Source organism: Bos indicus, chromosome 23 (genome assembly GCF_029378745.1).
Source record: "Bos indicus isolate NIAB-ARS_2022 breed Sahiwal x Tharparkar chromosome 23, NIAB-ARS_B.indTharparkar_mat_pri_1.0, whole genome shotgun sequence".
Taxonomy (NCBI): domain Eukaryota; kingdom Metazoa; phylum Chordata; class Mammalia; order Artiodactyla; family Bovidae; genus Bos; species Bos indicus.
Genome location: NC_091782.1, coordinates 3719556 through 3736351, shown reverse-complemented (window position 1 = coordinate 3736351; position 16796 = coordinate 3719556).

Genomic DNA, 16796 nt, shown 5'->3' with positions numbered 1-16796 from the left:
TCAAACTGGAAAAGAGGAGAGGCTAGTTATTTGTAGACTGTGTGATAAATGGCATTCTTAGTGCCACCTATAGTTGTGGGTGGCCAAGCAATCCTTCCACAACTGAAATGGTTTGTGAGTCACGTTATAAATGGCACTAAGGAAGCTCCTTCATGGATCACAACCTTGTTGTGGCAGAGGGGCTTCTGTAACTTGGTGAGGCTATGAGACATGCTCTGCAGGGCCACCCAAAACAGATAGGTCATAGTGAAGAGCTCTAGCAAAACGTGGTCCATTGGAGAAGGAAATGGCAACCCACTACAGTATTCTTGCCTGGAGAACTCCATGGACACTGTGAAAAGGCAAAAAGACATAATGCCAGAAAACGAGCCCCCTAGGTTGGAAGATGTCCAATATGATACTGCATAAAAGCAGAAGACAACTACTAATAGGTCCAATAAGAAGGAAGTGGCTCAGCCAAGACAGGAATGACACTCAGCTATGGAAGTGACTGGTGGTGAAAGTAAAGTCTGATGCTGTAAAGAACAATATTGCATAGGAACCTGAATGTTAGGTTCATGAATGAAGGTAAATGGATGTGGTCAAGCAGGAGATGGCAAGAGCGAAGACTGACATGGTAGGAGTAAGTGAACTAAACCGGATGTGAATCAGTTTAGCTCAGTTCAGTTGTTCAGTCGTGTCTGATTCTTTGTGACCCCATGGGCCGCAGCATGCCAGGCCTCCCTGTCCATCGCCAACTCATGTAGTGTAGTAAAACTCATGTCCATTGAGTCAGTGATGCCATCTAACCATCTCATCCTCTGTCGGCCCCTTCTCGTCCCGCCTTCAATCTTTCCCAGCATCAGGGTCTTTTCAAATGAGTCAGCTCTTCGCATCAGATGGTCAAAGTATTGGAGTTTCAGCTTCAGCATCAGTCCTTCCAACAAATATTCAGGACTGATTTCCTTTAGGATGGACTGGTTTGATCTCCTTGCAGTCCAAGGCTCTCTCAAGAGTCTTCTCCAAAAGTTCAAAAGCCTCAATTCTTCAGTGCTCAGCTTTCTTCATGGTCCAACTCTCACATCCATACATAACTACTGGAAAAAACCATATCTTTGACTATATGGACTTTGTTGGCAAAGCAATGTCTCTGCTTTCTAGTATGCTGTCTAGGTTAGTCATAACTTTTGTTACAAGGAGCAAGGGTTTTTTATTTTCATGGCTGCAGTCACCATCTGCAGTGACTCTGGAGCCCCCAAAAATAAAGTCTGACACTGTTTCCATTGCCTACCATCTATTTGCCATGAAGTGATCGGATCGGATGCCATGATCTTAGTTTTCTGAATGTTAAGGTTTAAGCCAACTTTTTCACTCTCTCTTTCACTTTTATCAAGAGGCTCTTTAGTTCTTCTTCACTTTCTACCATAAAGGTGGTGTCATCTGCATATCTGAGGTTATCGATATTTCTCCCAGCAATCTTGATTGCAGCTTGTGCTTCATCCAGCCCAGCATTTCTCATGATGTACTTTGCATATAAGTTAAATAAGCAGGGTGACAATATACAGCCTTGATGTACTCCTTTCCCAATTTGGAACCAGTCTGTTGTTCCATGTCCAGTTCTAATTGTTGCTTTCTGACCTGCATATATATTTCTCAAGAGGTGGGTAATGTGGTCTGGTATCCCCATCTCTTGAAGAACTTTCCATAGTTTGTTGTGATCCACACAGTCAAAGGCTTTGGTGTAGTCAATAAAGCAGAAGTAGACAGTTTTCTGGTACTCTTGTGCTTTTTTGATGATCCAGCAGATGTTGGCAATTTGATCTCTGGTTCCTCTGCCTTTTCTAAATCCAGCTTGAACAACTGGAAGTTCATGGTTCATGTACTTTTGAAGCCTGGCTTGGAGAATTTTGAGCATTACTTTGCTAGCACGCGAGATGAGTGCTGTTGTGCAGTAGTTTGAGCATTCTTTGGCATTGCCTTTCTTTGAGATTGGAATGAAAACTGACCTTTTCCAGTCCTGTGGCCACTGCTGAGTTTTCCAAATGTAGTGGCATATTGAGTGCAGCACTTTCACAGCATCACCTTTTAGGATTTGAAAAAGCTCAACTGGGATTCCATCATCTCCATTAGCTTTGTGGGTAGTGATGCTTCCTAAGACACACTTGATTTCACATTCCAGGATGTCTGGCTCTAGGAGGGTGATCACACATTCATGGTTATCTGGGTCATGAAGATCTTTTTTGTATAGGTCTTCTGTGTATTCTTGCCACCTCTTCTAAATGTCTTCTTTTCTGTTAGGTCCATACCATTTCTGCCTTTTATTGTGCTCATCTTTCATGAAATGTTCCCTTGGTATCTCTAATTTTCTTGAAGAGATCTCTAGTTTTTCCCATTCTATAGTTTTCCTCTATTTCTTTGTATCTATCACTGAGGGAGGCTTTCTTATCTCTCCTTGCTATTCTTTGGAACTCTCAATTCAAATGGGTATATCTTTCCTTTTCTCCTTGCCTTTCACTTCTCTTCTTTCCTCAGTTATTTGTAAGGCCTCCTCAGACAAACTTTTTGCCCTTTTGCATTTCTTTTTCTTGGGATGTTCTTAATCACTGCCTCCTATACAATGTCATGAACCTCCATCCATAGTTCTTAAGGTACTCTGTCTATCAGATCTAATCCCTTGAATCTATTTGTCACTTCCACTGTATAATTGTAAGGGATTTGATATAGGTCATACCTGAATGGTCTAGTGGTTTTCCCTACTTTCTTCAATTTAAGTCTAAATTTAAGTCTGGATGAGAATGGGAGAATTTAATTCAGATGACCATTATATCTACTACTGTGGGCAAGAATCCCCTAGAAGAAATGGTCATAGTCAACAAAAGAATCTGAAGTGTAGTACTTGGGTGCACCTCAAAAACTACAGTATAATCTTGGTTCATTTCCAAGGCAAACCATTCAATATCACAGTAATCCAAGTCTATGCCTCAATCACAGATGGCAAAGAAGCTGAAGATGCCTGGTTCTATGAAGACTTATAACACCTTCTAGAATGAAGACTAAGATAAGATGTTCTTTTCAGCATAGGAGATTGGAATCCAAAAGCAGGAAGTCAAGATATACCTGGAGTAAAAGACAAGTTTGGCCTTGGAGTACAAAATGAAGCAGGGCAAAGGCTAACAGAGTTTTGTTGAGAGAACATGCTGGTCATAGCTAACATCGTTTCCCAACAACCCAAGAAACCACTCTACACAGGGACATCTCCAGATGATCAATACTGAAATCAGATTGGTTATGTTCTTTGCATTCAACTATAGAGAAGCTCTGGCATCACTGACTCAATGGACGTGAGTCTGAGTGAACTCTGGGAGTTGGTGATGGACAGGGAGGCCTGGCGTGCTGTGGTTTATGGGGTCGCAAAGAGTTGGACACGACTGAGCAACTGATCTGATCTGATAGAGAAGCTCTATAGAGTCAGTGCAAACAAGACCTGGATCTGGCTGTGTCTCAGATCATGAGCTGCTTATTGCAAAATTCAGGCTTAAATTGAAGAAAGTAGCAAAAACCACTAGGCCATTCAGGTATGATTTAAACGGAATCCCTTATGATTATGCAGTGGAGGTAATGAACAGATTCAAGGGATTAAATCTGATAGACATAGTGCCTGAAGGACTATGGATGGAGGTTCATAGCACTGTATAGGAGGTGTTGACCAAAACCATCCCCAAGAAAAAGAAAAGCAAGAATGAAAGGTGGTTATCTGAGGAGACTTTACAAATAGCTGAGGAAAGAAGGAAAGAAACAGGCAAGAGAGAAAGGGAAAGACATATCCAACTGAATGCAGAGTCCCAGAGAATAGCAAGGAGAGATAAGAAGGTCTTCTTCAATGAACAGTGCAAAGAAATAGTGGGAAAAATTGAATGCAGAAGACTAGATATTTCTTCAAGAAAATTGGAGATATCAAGGGAATATTTCATGCAAGGATGGGCACCATCAATGACAAAAATGGTAAGGACCTAACAGAAGCAGCAGAGATTAAGGAGAGGTGGCAAGAATACACAGAAGAGGTATACAAAAAAGATCTTAATAACCATAATCATAACCATAATAACTTAATAACCATAGTGGTGTAATCGCTCACCTAGAACCAGGCATCCTTAAGTGTGAAGTCAAATGGGCCTCAGGAAGTATTACTATGAACAAAGTTAGTGGAGGTGACAGAATTCCAGTTGAGCTATTTAAAGTCCTAAAACATGATGTGGTTAAAGTGCTGCACTCAATATGTCAGCTAATTTGGAAAACCCAGCAGTGGCCACAGGACTGGAAAAGGTCAGTTTTCATAGTTTTCATTCCAATCCCAAAGAAGGGCAATGCCAAAGAATGTTCAAACCACCACACAAATGTGCTCTTTTCATATGCTAGCATGCTTATGCTCAAAATCTTTCAAGGTAGGCCTCAAACCAAGAACTCCTAGATGCACAAACTAGGCTTCAAAGAGGCAGAGGAGCCAGAGATCAAATTGCCAACATTTCTAGGATCATGGAGAAAGCAAGGGAGTTCCAGTAAAACATCTATTTCTGCTTCATTGACTATAAAGCCTTTGACTTTGTGGATCACAACAAACCATGAAAATTCTTAAAGAGATTGTAGTACCAGACCACCTTGTCTATCTCCTGAGAAACCTGTGTGTGGGTCTAGAAGCAACAGTTAGAACTAGACATGGAAGAATGGATTGGTTCAAAATTGGGAAAGGAGTACATTAAAGTTGTATATTGTCACCCTGCTTATTTAACTTATATGGAGAGTACATCATGTGAAATCCCAGGCTGGATAATCACAAGCTAGAATCAAGATTTCCAAGAGAAATACATTAAGAACCCCAGGTATGCAGGTGATACTTTCTGCTCTAATTACAGAAAGTGAAGAGGAACTAAAGAGCCTCTTGATGAGGGTTAAAGAGGAGAGTGAAAAACTGACTTAAAACTCAATATTAAAAAAACTAAGATCATGGCATCTTGTCCCCTCACTTCATGGCAAATACAAGGGGAAAAGGTAGAAGCAGTGACTGATTTGTTTTCTTGGACCTCAAAATCACTGTGGACGGTGACTGCAGCCATGAAACCAAAAAATACTTGCTCCTTGGGAGAAAAGCTATGACCAATCTAGACAGAGTATTAAAAAGCAGAGACATCACTTTGCTAAAAAAGCTATATTCAAAGCTATGGTTTTTCCAGTAGTCATGTATGAATGTGAGAGTTGAACCGTAAAGAAGGCTGAGCAACAAAGAATTTATGCTCTTAAATTGTAGTCCTGGAGAAAACGCTTTAGAGTTCCTTGGACAGCAAGGGGATCAAACCAGTCAATCCTAAAGGAAATCAACCCTGAATATTCACTTCAAAAACTGATGCTGAAGTCAAAACTTCAATACTTTAGCACCTGATGCAAAGAGCTGACTTACTGGAAAAGACTTTGATGCTGGGAAATACTGAGGGCAGGAGGAAAAGGGACGGCAGAAAATGAGATCGTCTGATAGCATCACCAACTCAATGAACGTGGATTTGAGCAAGCTCTGGGATATATAGTGAAGGACAGAAGAGTCTGGCATGCTGCAGTCCATAGGGTTGCAAAGAGTTGGACATGACTCAGTGACTGAACAGCTAAGGAAGCCACCAAGGTACAGAAAGGAGAAATATGAGACTCAGATTCTTCCCCTAATGAACTCAGCACCACATGTTAAAAATGCATATATATATATATATATATATATATATATATATATATATGTATATATTAGATGGAAATAAATTTTATCAGGGAGTAAGTTGGAGGTTCCAAATAAGTAACAGAGGAAATGTTTCTTTTGTCTAGTCTAGAGGGGTCCAGACAACTTTGAGAGGATGGGGATGGAGCTGGGTTGGACTTCAGAAGATCAATTAATATTTGTTGTGTGTTGTACTCACAACCTTAAAAAAGAAGATTAATTGTTGAGGGCCATTAAATAACTATTTTTGTCATCCAAAACTCAAACATATGAAGAGAAATACAGGAGTCAGAACCTTTAGGAAACCATCAACTTAACTACTGATGGAGGCTCCATTGGAGGACCTGGGTGGTGTGAGCTGTATGCACTCTAATGCTCTGCTGCAGATGTAGGCAGAATTAGCTGCCATTTGCTGGAAGAGCTGGACAACCACAGGCCACATCTCATACCTGTCACATAGGAGAGAGCAGGCGAGATGCATCTTCTCTGCAGCCAGGCAACCAGGAAGGAAAACTCAGAGGTGCCATACATCTTGGCTTAGCACTTTCTCCAGGGTTCTCAAGTCAGAAAAACATTTCTACTCTCTTGGAAATATACCCTGTCTCCCATCCACTTGCTTGATATCATTTCCCAGAGTTTATTTTATTTTTTAATGGACTTTGTAAGTGGATTTCCATACAACCAAATGAACAACAACAACATTTATCTTTCTTTAAATCTGTAAATTTTTGTGGTGTCCAGTGTATATATATATTGAATGTACTTAATAGTGTTTTTTTCTGTTAAGTTTTTTCTGTTTGATATGATATTAATAAAGGATTAAGAAAATATTGTATTACTTGAAAATGAACCCTCTTTCCATGACCAACACATATATTCCATCTTCACATGTGTTGTGCTTATTGTCTGAGGGTCTTGATGCAGTTGGTTGCTGGTAGCTCCTTTTCATCCACCTGACTGAGAGCTACCAAAGAGACTCTGGATGATGAGATGAGAAAAGACTTAGGAGAAACAAACAAACAAGCAAGCAAACAAACAAATCTGCAAGTGTTTGGGCTATCATGTGGAAAGCACATGGAGATTTACTCTGAATGATCTCAGTGGCTTGCATCTAAGAGTAAAAATCGATTGCATCTAAGAGTAAACATTTTTAAAAGTCATGTGGAAATATTTAACACACATAAGGGAAAATTTTCCAACAATGTGAACCACTTAAATATTGAGGCCAGTTTTCTCAGGAGACTGTGAACTTATCTCTCAGTTCAGTTCAGTTCAGTTGCTCGGTCGTGTCCGACTCTTTGCGACCCCATGAATCGCAGCATGCCAGGCCTCCCTGTCCATCACCAACTCCCAGAGTTCACTCAGACTCACGTCCATCGAGTCAGTGATGCCATCTAGCCATCTCATCCTCTGTCGTCCCCTTCTCCTCCTGCCCCCAATCCCTCCCAGCATCAGAGTCTTTTCCAATGAGTCAATTCTTCACATGAGGTGGACAAAGTCCTGGAGTTTCAGCTTTAGCATCATTCCTTCCAAAGAAATCCCAGGGCTGATCTCCTTCACAATGGACTGCTTGGATCTCCTTGCAGTCCAAGGGACTCTCAAGAGTCTTCTCCAACACCACAGTTCAGAAGCATCAATTCTTCGGCACTCAGCCTTCTTCACAGTCCAACTCTCACATCCATACATGACTACTGGAAAAACCATAGCCTTGACTAGACGAACCTTTGTTGGCAAAGTAATGTCTCTGCTTTTCAACATGCTATCTAGGTTGGTCATAACTTTCCTTCCAAAGAGTAAGCGTCTTTTAATTTCATGGCTTCACTCACCATTTGCAATGATTTTGGAGCTCAAAAAAATAAAGTCTGACACTGTTTCCCCATCTATTTGCCATGAAGTGATGGGACCAGATGCCATGATCTTCATTTTCTGAATGTTGAGTCTTATGCCAACTTTTTCACTCTCCTCTTTCACCTTCATCAAGAGGCTTTTGAGTTCCTCTTCACTTTCTGCCATAAAGGTGGTGTCATCTGCAGATCTGAGGTTATTGATATTTCTCCTGGCAATCTTGATTCCAGCTTGTGCTTCCTCCAGCCCAGCATTTCTCATGATGTACTCTGCATATAAGTTAAATAAGCAGGGTGACAATATACAGCCTTGACGTACTCCTTTTCCTATTTGGAACCAGTCTGTTGTTCCATGTCCAGTTCTAACTGTTGCTTCCTGACCTGCATACAAATTTCTCAAGAGGCAGATCAGGTGGTCTGGTATTCCCATCTCTTTCAGAATTTTCCACAGTTTATTGTGATCCACACAGTCAAAGGCTTTGGCATAGTCAAAGCAGAAATAGATGTTTTTCTGAAACTCTCTTGCTTTTTCCATGATCCAGCAGATGTTGGCAATTTGATCTCTGGTTCCTCGGCCTTTTCTAAAACCAGCTTGAACATGGAAATGTACAAATCAAATGACAGGAATTTTTAAAAAGTTATTTTAAGCAGCATATGGCTGGTTGCCTAGATCAGTCAGTTCAGTCACTCAGTCATGTCTACCTCTTTGTGACCCCATGGACTGCAGCATGCCAGATTTCCCTGTCTATCACCAACTCCAGGAGCTTACTCAAATTCATGTCCATAGAGTCTGTGTTGCCATCCAACCATCTCATCCTCTGTCATCCCCTTCTCCTGCCACCTTCAATCTTTCCCAGCATCAGGGTCTTTTCCAATGAGTCGATTCTTTGCCTCAGCTGGCCAAAGTACTGGAGTTTCAGCTTCAGCATCAGTCCTTCCAATGAACAGTCAGGACTGATTTCCTTTAGGATGGACTGGTTGGATCTCCTTGGAGTCCAAGGCTCTCTATAGCGTCTTCTCCAATACCACAAGTCAAAAGCCTCAATTCTTCAGTGCTCAGCTTTATTTATGGTCCAACTCTCATCCATGCATGACTATTGGAAAAAACCATATCTTTGACTAGATGGAACTTTGTTGGCAAAGTAATGTCTCTGCTTTTAATATGCTGTCGAGGTTGATCATAGCTTTTCTTACAAGGACCAAGACTTTTATTTTCATGGCTACAGTCACCATCTGCAGTGATACTGGAGCCCAAGAAAATAAAGTCTGTCACTGTTTCCATTGTTTCCCCATCTATTTGCCACGAAGTGATGGAACTGGATGCCATGATCTTAGTTTTTCGAATGTTGAGTTTTAAGCCAACTTTTCCCCTCCCCTCTTTTTCTTTCTTCAAGAGGCTCTTCTTCATTTTCTGCCATAGGGATGGTGTCATCTGTGTATCTGAGGTTATTGATATTTCTCCTGGCAATCTTGATTCCAGCTTGTGCTTCATCCAGCTTGGCATTTTGCATGATGTACTCTGCATATAAGTTAAATAAGCAGGGTATCAATTTACAGCTTTGATGTACTCCTTTCCCAATTTGAAACTAGTCTGTTGTTACATGTCCATTTGGCTAGATCAGAAGTTCTTAAAAGCCTGTGCTAAAACTAGTAGCTCAGTGGCTGTTTCAGATTAATCCAGAGAGTGTGTAAAATATAAAGATTTCTGGATAGAAATTCTCATCCAATGAGCTTTGGGAGATCCCCATAATTGCGTTCAGAACTTCCAGTGTTTGTCATAAGGTATGCCATGAATGGGCCTGTGTTAGTGCAAACAGCCCCTTGGCCCAAGAGCTTCATTCTGCTGTAAATCTCAACCTTTAACACTAGCTTCTATTTATTTTCCAAGACCTTGGTTTTACCTTGCCTAGCATGTTGATTTTTTCTTCGAGAAGTAGGAAACAAGAAAAAAACGGTTAATGAATGATCAGATCTTTTTCTCTCTCAGCTTCTTTTTAAGCCATTCTGCAGGCAGCGTATGTGGGCAAGAAATCATTTAATGAAAGATGACAAGGATCAGCAAGTCTGCTTGCAGTGGAAAATGATGAAGAATCAGCATGCAGACTTGCTGATCCTTGTGATCTTTCTTTAGATGTTATCTTGCCCACATAGGCTGCCTGCAGTCTTTTCTTTCTTTCAGCACTTATCTCTTGAGTACTGGCTTTCAAGTGTCAAGCAGTCAAACTTGGGTTCAGTAATGTAAGGGGTCCCTGGGACACCTTCAGGCTTATGATCACTAGGACTCACAGGCTTCAGGAAAGCTGTGACACTATGATTACAGCTTATTGTGTTAGGACACAGGTTGACATCAGCAAATGAAAAAGTCATGCAGGGAAAAGTCCAGTCCAGGTTCAATGCATGAGACAGGGTGCTCAGGGCTGGTGCATCCCATGGATGGGATGGGGAGGTAGATGGGAGGGGGTTTCAAGATGGAGAACACATGTACACCCATGGCTGATTCATGTCAATGTATGGCGAAAACCACTACAATATTGTAAAATAATTAACCTCCAATTAAAATAAATAAATTAATTAAAAAAGAAAAAGGGAAATAAGATTAAAAGCAGAAAATAGTAAAGTAGAATTCAATGAAAGCTTACAGATAATTGACAAAACCAATTGAGCTGTTGAGTATAATCTTCAAATCTTTTATGCTCTTGCTCACTTGTAGTTTTACTTTACCCATAGATATATTACCATAAAAAAAAAAAAAAAGTCCAGGAGAAGCCAAGTGTCAGCATTCTCTCTGTGGAGTTAGATGGGGATGCACTCTCAACAGTGATGAGTGACAATATTTGCAAAGTACTGCCAGTCAGGTCAGGTCCCCCAAGCCTTGGTATCCAGGGTTTTGATTGGGTGTCAGTCAGGCATTCAGCACCTGAGTCACTGACCTTAGCATTTAGTCTCTGCCTCACAGACAGCAAACTGATACACTATGGCCCAAAGCCAAGGGCTCAGAGACATTTTTTTTTGTCCTTGAGCCTAAACTTTAATAACATAATGTCTGGCCATATAGTGAAGCATACATATAGTAAAAACACCTTTAGGACACATTAGGAATTAGAACTCACATTCTCCTCAATATAAGCATTCACTCCTGTGAAGCTTGCTATCACTAAACAGACTTCAGATTGAACTTTCCTCTGGTCAGTTCTAACACTGGCCCCCACCCCACCTTCATGGGCTTTAATAAAGGGGCTTCTTGATGTTCTGGCAGTTGGAGGTCACCCCAGGAACTTCTTAACTTGGCTCCTACTGTAATGTCCTTGCTAAAATGCCACCAAAGAACAAGTCAAGGGCTAGTTCTTTCTTTGAAAAGCTCAGTGTTTGAGCAACCCAGGTTGTGGAGATGACCTTTCGCTGCACAGGGATACTGGTGTGACTTGAAATATCCAACTGATCCCTTCAGTACTCCAGAGACCAGTGCCCCCATGCCAGATGGTATCATCATGAGCAGATCCCTTTTCTGATGCAAGTGTTGTAAGAAAAGTCGAGAAGCACTGATTTGTAAATAATTCCCAGGTGATTCTGATAAGCTGTAAGGCTTGGAATCTTTGAGATGAGATGATTGTCAAGGATTTCAAATGATGATTTCTATGATTCTTGGAGTTAAAATTCCTTGGACATGCTTGCTAAGTGTCTTTTTCTTTCTCTGTACACTTATTTGATTAAGTTTAGTTTCTGGCTAAAGATATTTCACTTTGGAGAAGTATTTCCAGATAAAAAATGAGGATGAGAAATAGATATGAGAATACAGTACCTCAACTCTGTCTCCGGAAGAGGAGGTGACAGGAAACCACTGGGGTACTTAAAGTTGAGAGAGAGTAGGGTGGGATTGGCTCTCTGATCTGTTTCTACAAAGAACACAGGACAAAAGACTGTTGCAATTGAAATGTGATGTAATGAAGAGATGTATGACAAACTGTTGAAAAGAATAATTTAGAATTTTATTGCAACTCCAGACTATTACATGTCTCTTGGTCTCACTTACCTTATTAGCTAAGTGAGATTAAATGAAACTATCTTTGGATGATTGTAGTATTAAATACATAGATTGTTTTTGAGAAATTTTGAAATATAAGTGCTAATTATTAGATTAAGATTTTGCTTCCCTAAAGTGAGTTTAAAGCAGGTGATCTGCCCACAAAAGTTAAAAATGCTATAGAAATTAATTAATTTTCATTTTGGTGTTGGCTTCCTTCTTTGTAATTTGCTACCAGCACCTTATTGTGTTGTCTTGTGGCTTCTAAGGCATCTTTCCTGTGTTTCTCTCTTTTCTCTAATATTTTTCTTATTTTTGTGTCTGGAACCTGTACTTTTGCCTACCCTTGTGGAAAATTCTGAAAGAGATGGGAATACCAGACCACCTGACCTGCCTCTTGAGAAACCTATATGCAGGTCAGGAAGAAACAGTTAGAACTGGACATGGAACAACAGACTGGTTCCAAATAGGAAAAGGAGTACATCAAGACTGTATATCATCACCCTGCTTATTTAACTTCTATGCAGAGTACATCATGAGAAATGCTGGGCTGGAAGAAGCACAAGCTGGAATCAAGATTGCCAGGAGAAATATCAATAACCTCAGATATGCAGATGACACCACCCTTATGGCAGAAACTGAAGAGGAGCTCAAAAGCCTCTTGATGAAAGTGAAAGTGGAGAGTGAAAAAGTTGGCTTAAAGCTCAACATTCAGAAAACAAAGATCATGGCTTCTGGTCCCATCACTTCATGGCAAATAGATGGTGAAACAGTGGAAACAGTGTCAGACTTTATTTTTTGGGGCTCCAAAATCACTGCAGATGGTGACTGCAGCCATGAAATTAAAAGATGCTTCCTCCTTGGAAGGAAAGTTATGACCAACCTAGATAGCATGTTGAAAATCAGAGACATTACTTTGCCAACAAAGGTCCATCTAGTCAAGGCTATGGTTTTTCCAGTGGTCATGTGTGGATGTGAGAGTTGGATGGTGAAGAAAGCTGAGCGCCGAAGAACTGATGCTTTTGAACTGTGGTGTTGGAGAAGACTCTTGAGAGTCCCTTGGACTGCAAGGAGATCCAACCAGTTCATTCTGTAGATCAGTCCTGGGTGTTTGTTGGAAGGACTGATGCTAAAGCTGAAACTCCAATACTTTGGCCACCTCATGGGAAGAGTTGACTCATTGGAAAAGACTCTGATGCTGGGAGGGATTGAGGGCAGGAGGAGAAGGGGACAACACAGGATGAGGTGGCTAGATGGCATCACTGACTCGATGGACCTGAGTTTGAGTGAACTCCAGGAGTTGGTGATGGACAGGGAGGCCTGGCATGCTGCAATTCATGGGGTTTCAAAGAGTCAGACATGACTGAGCGACTGAACTGAACTGAACTGAACTTAAATATTAGTTGTGTCCCAACTTTATTTATAAGGTTCTATTTTTAATGCCTACTTTTCCTTTTAGGCTCATTCTTTCAGAACTACAATAGAATAATACAAGTTCACTGAGTGCCTACTACATGCCAGACAGTTTGCAGGGCACTGGGGTTGAGGAGAGAGAAGCAAAGATTCCGGCTTTTCACACATCTGACCATCACTTAGATTCAGTTCCTTTCCTCTGCTGTCCCAGCCCTAAATCATAGTGAAACTGAGCAGAACCCTAAATGCCCCCCACAAGTACAAAGGCCCTTCTATGTTCTTCTTGTTTGTAGAAAAGCTGGTCTTTTAGGCTTCCCTGAGTCACAAAAGACTGGATTCAAGTGGTTAAGGATTAGGACAATAGAGTCAGAGTTTGAGTAACTGGTATATATTACTTAATTGTTTTACAGACAGTGTAACAGCCAAACAAGGAAAAAAGCTAACTATATGACAACCAGACTGCAGCTATGACATGAGCTACTCTGTCTATGGCTAGCATGATTCTAAGAACTGGCCTCAAGAGAGTGGGATCAACATTATTGCTCATAATAATCTGCATCTTTGTGAGCATCAAAATAATTGTAGCTTGCTTGTATGTAAGCAGGCAACTGAAAGTGTCAGCAAAGAGATGCTACAGACCCATGTCAATATCTTCTACTTCAGAATATAACACTATGTTAGTATGAAGAAGCTACCAAAGATGGACCTTTGCTCCTAGTCCCATAGAAAGGGAATGATGTCTTGACAAGCGAGGATTTGTAAGCAGCTCTTTTGTCCTTTGCCTATTGGTTTATTTCTGTTCCCCCGGTAAACTTTTATCATAAAAATGAGATCAGTAGGTGATGTTTGACCTAACTCCTGATTTACGCTTTGCTAAATGTACATAGTACCTTGCCTAACCTGTTGATTCTTTACTTAGATTAAAAGAGGAATTAAGTAGTTAAAGAATGACTAGGTATCTACCCAGAGCAGCCCCCTTAGGAATCTTGTGGGCAGACCATGGGGACAAGACAACATCTGAAGAAAGATCATGAGGAGTCAGTCAGTCTTGCACCATGTAAAATGATGCAGGGCTTGGCCTCCTGCCTCAGTGATTCATTGAGAATCTTCCCCTCCCCGCCTTCCCCTTTAAAAAGTGTCATGGCCTAGCAGAATCTTCTGAGTTGGTTTTAGGGACAGGAGTCCACCTTCTCCCAAGACGGTCAGGTTTCTGATTAAAGCAACTTTCCTTTCTACCAACATTTGCCTCTCAAGCATTGGCTTTTGAGTGGCGAGCAGCTGAACCAGAGTTCAGTAACAATACACTGAGCACCTCTGTGTGGAGGTCCTGTGGGCATTGCATACTCACTGTGGAAAGTTGTTACCAAGCTCATTATCTTTCTCTGTAAACCTACTTTTCTGGGTTCCCTTCTCTATTAAACAGAGTTATTCCAGCTTCTATGTTAGTAAGTCTGTTATCTTCTCTGCATCCACTCATTTGTCAGTCCTTGATTACTCTGCCTTTGATGTGCCCCTCATCTCTCTTTCTGCTGCAGATCTGACTTGCACAGATGGACCTGTGTCTTCACCATGTCCATGTGCCAGGTTATCACAAGGCTCCAGAGTTCCCTTCCTGACCTTCATTTCCTGCTTACTTTCAAGTGCAGCCCACAATCATTCCCACTGTGTCCTCCTGACTGCTCCCCCATCTCCTGTCATCTTCACTCATGCAATCATGTCCTGGTGGCCTCAGACTAGACAGGACCCCCTGCTCCCCCCCACCCCCACCACTCCTGTGTCTGCCATGTCTGGGTGCCTCTGTTGAAGAGCCTTCATCTGTGAAGATGTCTCCACTCCTCTCAGTTATTTGTCCATATTTCTCTTACAACATGTTTTATGTAGTATTTTCTATTCCCAGAAACTTGTTCAATGTCTGGTAGAGGAGAGGATGATTTTTTTTCCTGGTGAATGCTGAATAAGCAAAGTGAATTTTTTTGCATTTTTATGTCTAAGGCCCATTTTTATGTCTCTGTGACCCTTACCAACCTATTTTCACTTTAGCAATTTAGACTGGATCATTGAATAGTTGATACATTTAATTGATGAAAATGCAACGTGAAATGTGAAATGTAAGCATTAACTTGTGGATTCACATTTAGCTGGGAATTACATTTTAGTACAAACAGATAATTAATTAAAAAAAATCTTTAGGCTTTTATTTATAATATATTCTGATAAATGAGGTGCACCTGAGAAATTGATAATCTAGTTTGCCTCATGTATTTTCAGCAAAGGGGCTGAAGAAAATGAAGGCATTCTGAGGTTTTGCAAAGCATATTTGCCTTATATTCTATGTCTACATTTTTTCTTAATATTGTGTTTTACACTCTAATGAAGTAAATACTGAATAGTGTAGGGTTTACTTCTTTCACTGGTTATTGGGAATATAAATGATAGGAAGACATACAGTTAATGTCACTTATTCTATTTATATATTTATTCATAAGCTGGTTGTATAACCCATTATCACTATTTTTCATGGTAGGATTATTGAGTCCAGTTATTATGTGAAGCTTTGGGTTTCCCTTTAGTTCTAGGTAATTTAGGGTGGTGGCAGATGAGTTTATATTGCTACAGTCTGCTCCAGGAGATCATTCCTGGTAATCTGATTCTCTCTACAGGGTGGGTTTTGCAGATATACTTCAACTCATTTACAGCTCAGGATGACATGTGAGCTGGGGAACAATAAGGATTTAGTGATGTTATTGCTGGGTTAGGCTGCATGTGGCTATTTTTACAATTCTTCTAGAGATTTAATATTATTTCCAAGGGATTTTTCTTTTGCAGTGTTTAGTCTAAGATTATTAAGAAGCGTAGCAAGAGAATACTTAGGATTCTCTTAAACTAAACATTTAAATATAGAACCACCCAGGATACAGTGAAACAAAACAAAACAAAACAAAAAAACACCAGCAAAAAAAAAAAAAAAAAAAATTGAGGAAAGTGTTAAACTGACTCCAAACACCGTTTTTAGTGGATTGGGTGATACAGAGGGGTTTTTCTAAAAAAAAAAAAAAAAAAAAGGCACTATTAAAACAAATGAGTTTTAAATATCTTTTTCTATTTTCTGACACTTCAGCTATTACTTGACTCAAATCTAGATCTGTAGCTGTCAGGGAAATGCTCCATCACCTAGCAGCTTGCTGCACACATGAGGTGGTTTTATTCCCTCTTTGTCTTTACTGACCTAGTCCCATCTGCTGGAGTCTATATAATTCCTGCTCAGTCGTTAAGGCTCATAGCAAGTGTTCCTGACTCCAAGATACTTCCCTATTATCCTTGGGCTGAGTTAGTGTCTGTCTATTGGATATTTCTGCCACTGTATTTTTAAATATCATTTAAATAATGATCTGCTAATTTGCTCATGTGTCAGTTTCTGCCCTTAGACTCTGTGCTCCTTGAGACCAGAGGTTGCTCTTTATCATTTGTGCCCAGTTCTGCGTCTTCAGTGCAGTAAGGGATAATGTGGGGATGTTAGTATAATAAACAAATAAAGCCAACTCTTAGGGGTTGAAATTTTCATTTCAGTACAGCACCACTGAAAGCTATTACTTTGAAAGATTGCATTAAAGAGAATATCAACTGAATTTTATGACATATCTGAATCACTGCACTAAACTACTGTGTTTAATTTCCTTCTAAAATAAAAGCAATATCTCTTGTCCTCTAGTTATTTAAAGGGTATATTTTTAAAACAGAAAGTGAAGCTGAATTGAAAAGCATAAAGTCACAAGTGTAAATTGCT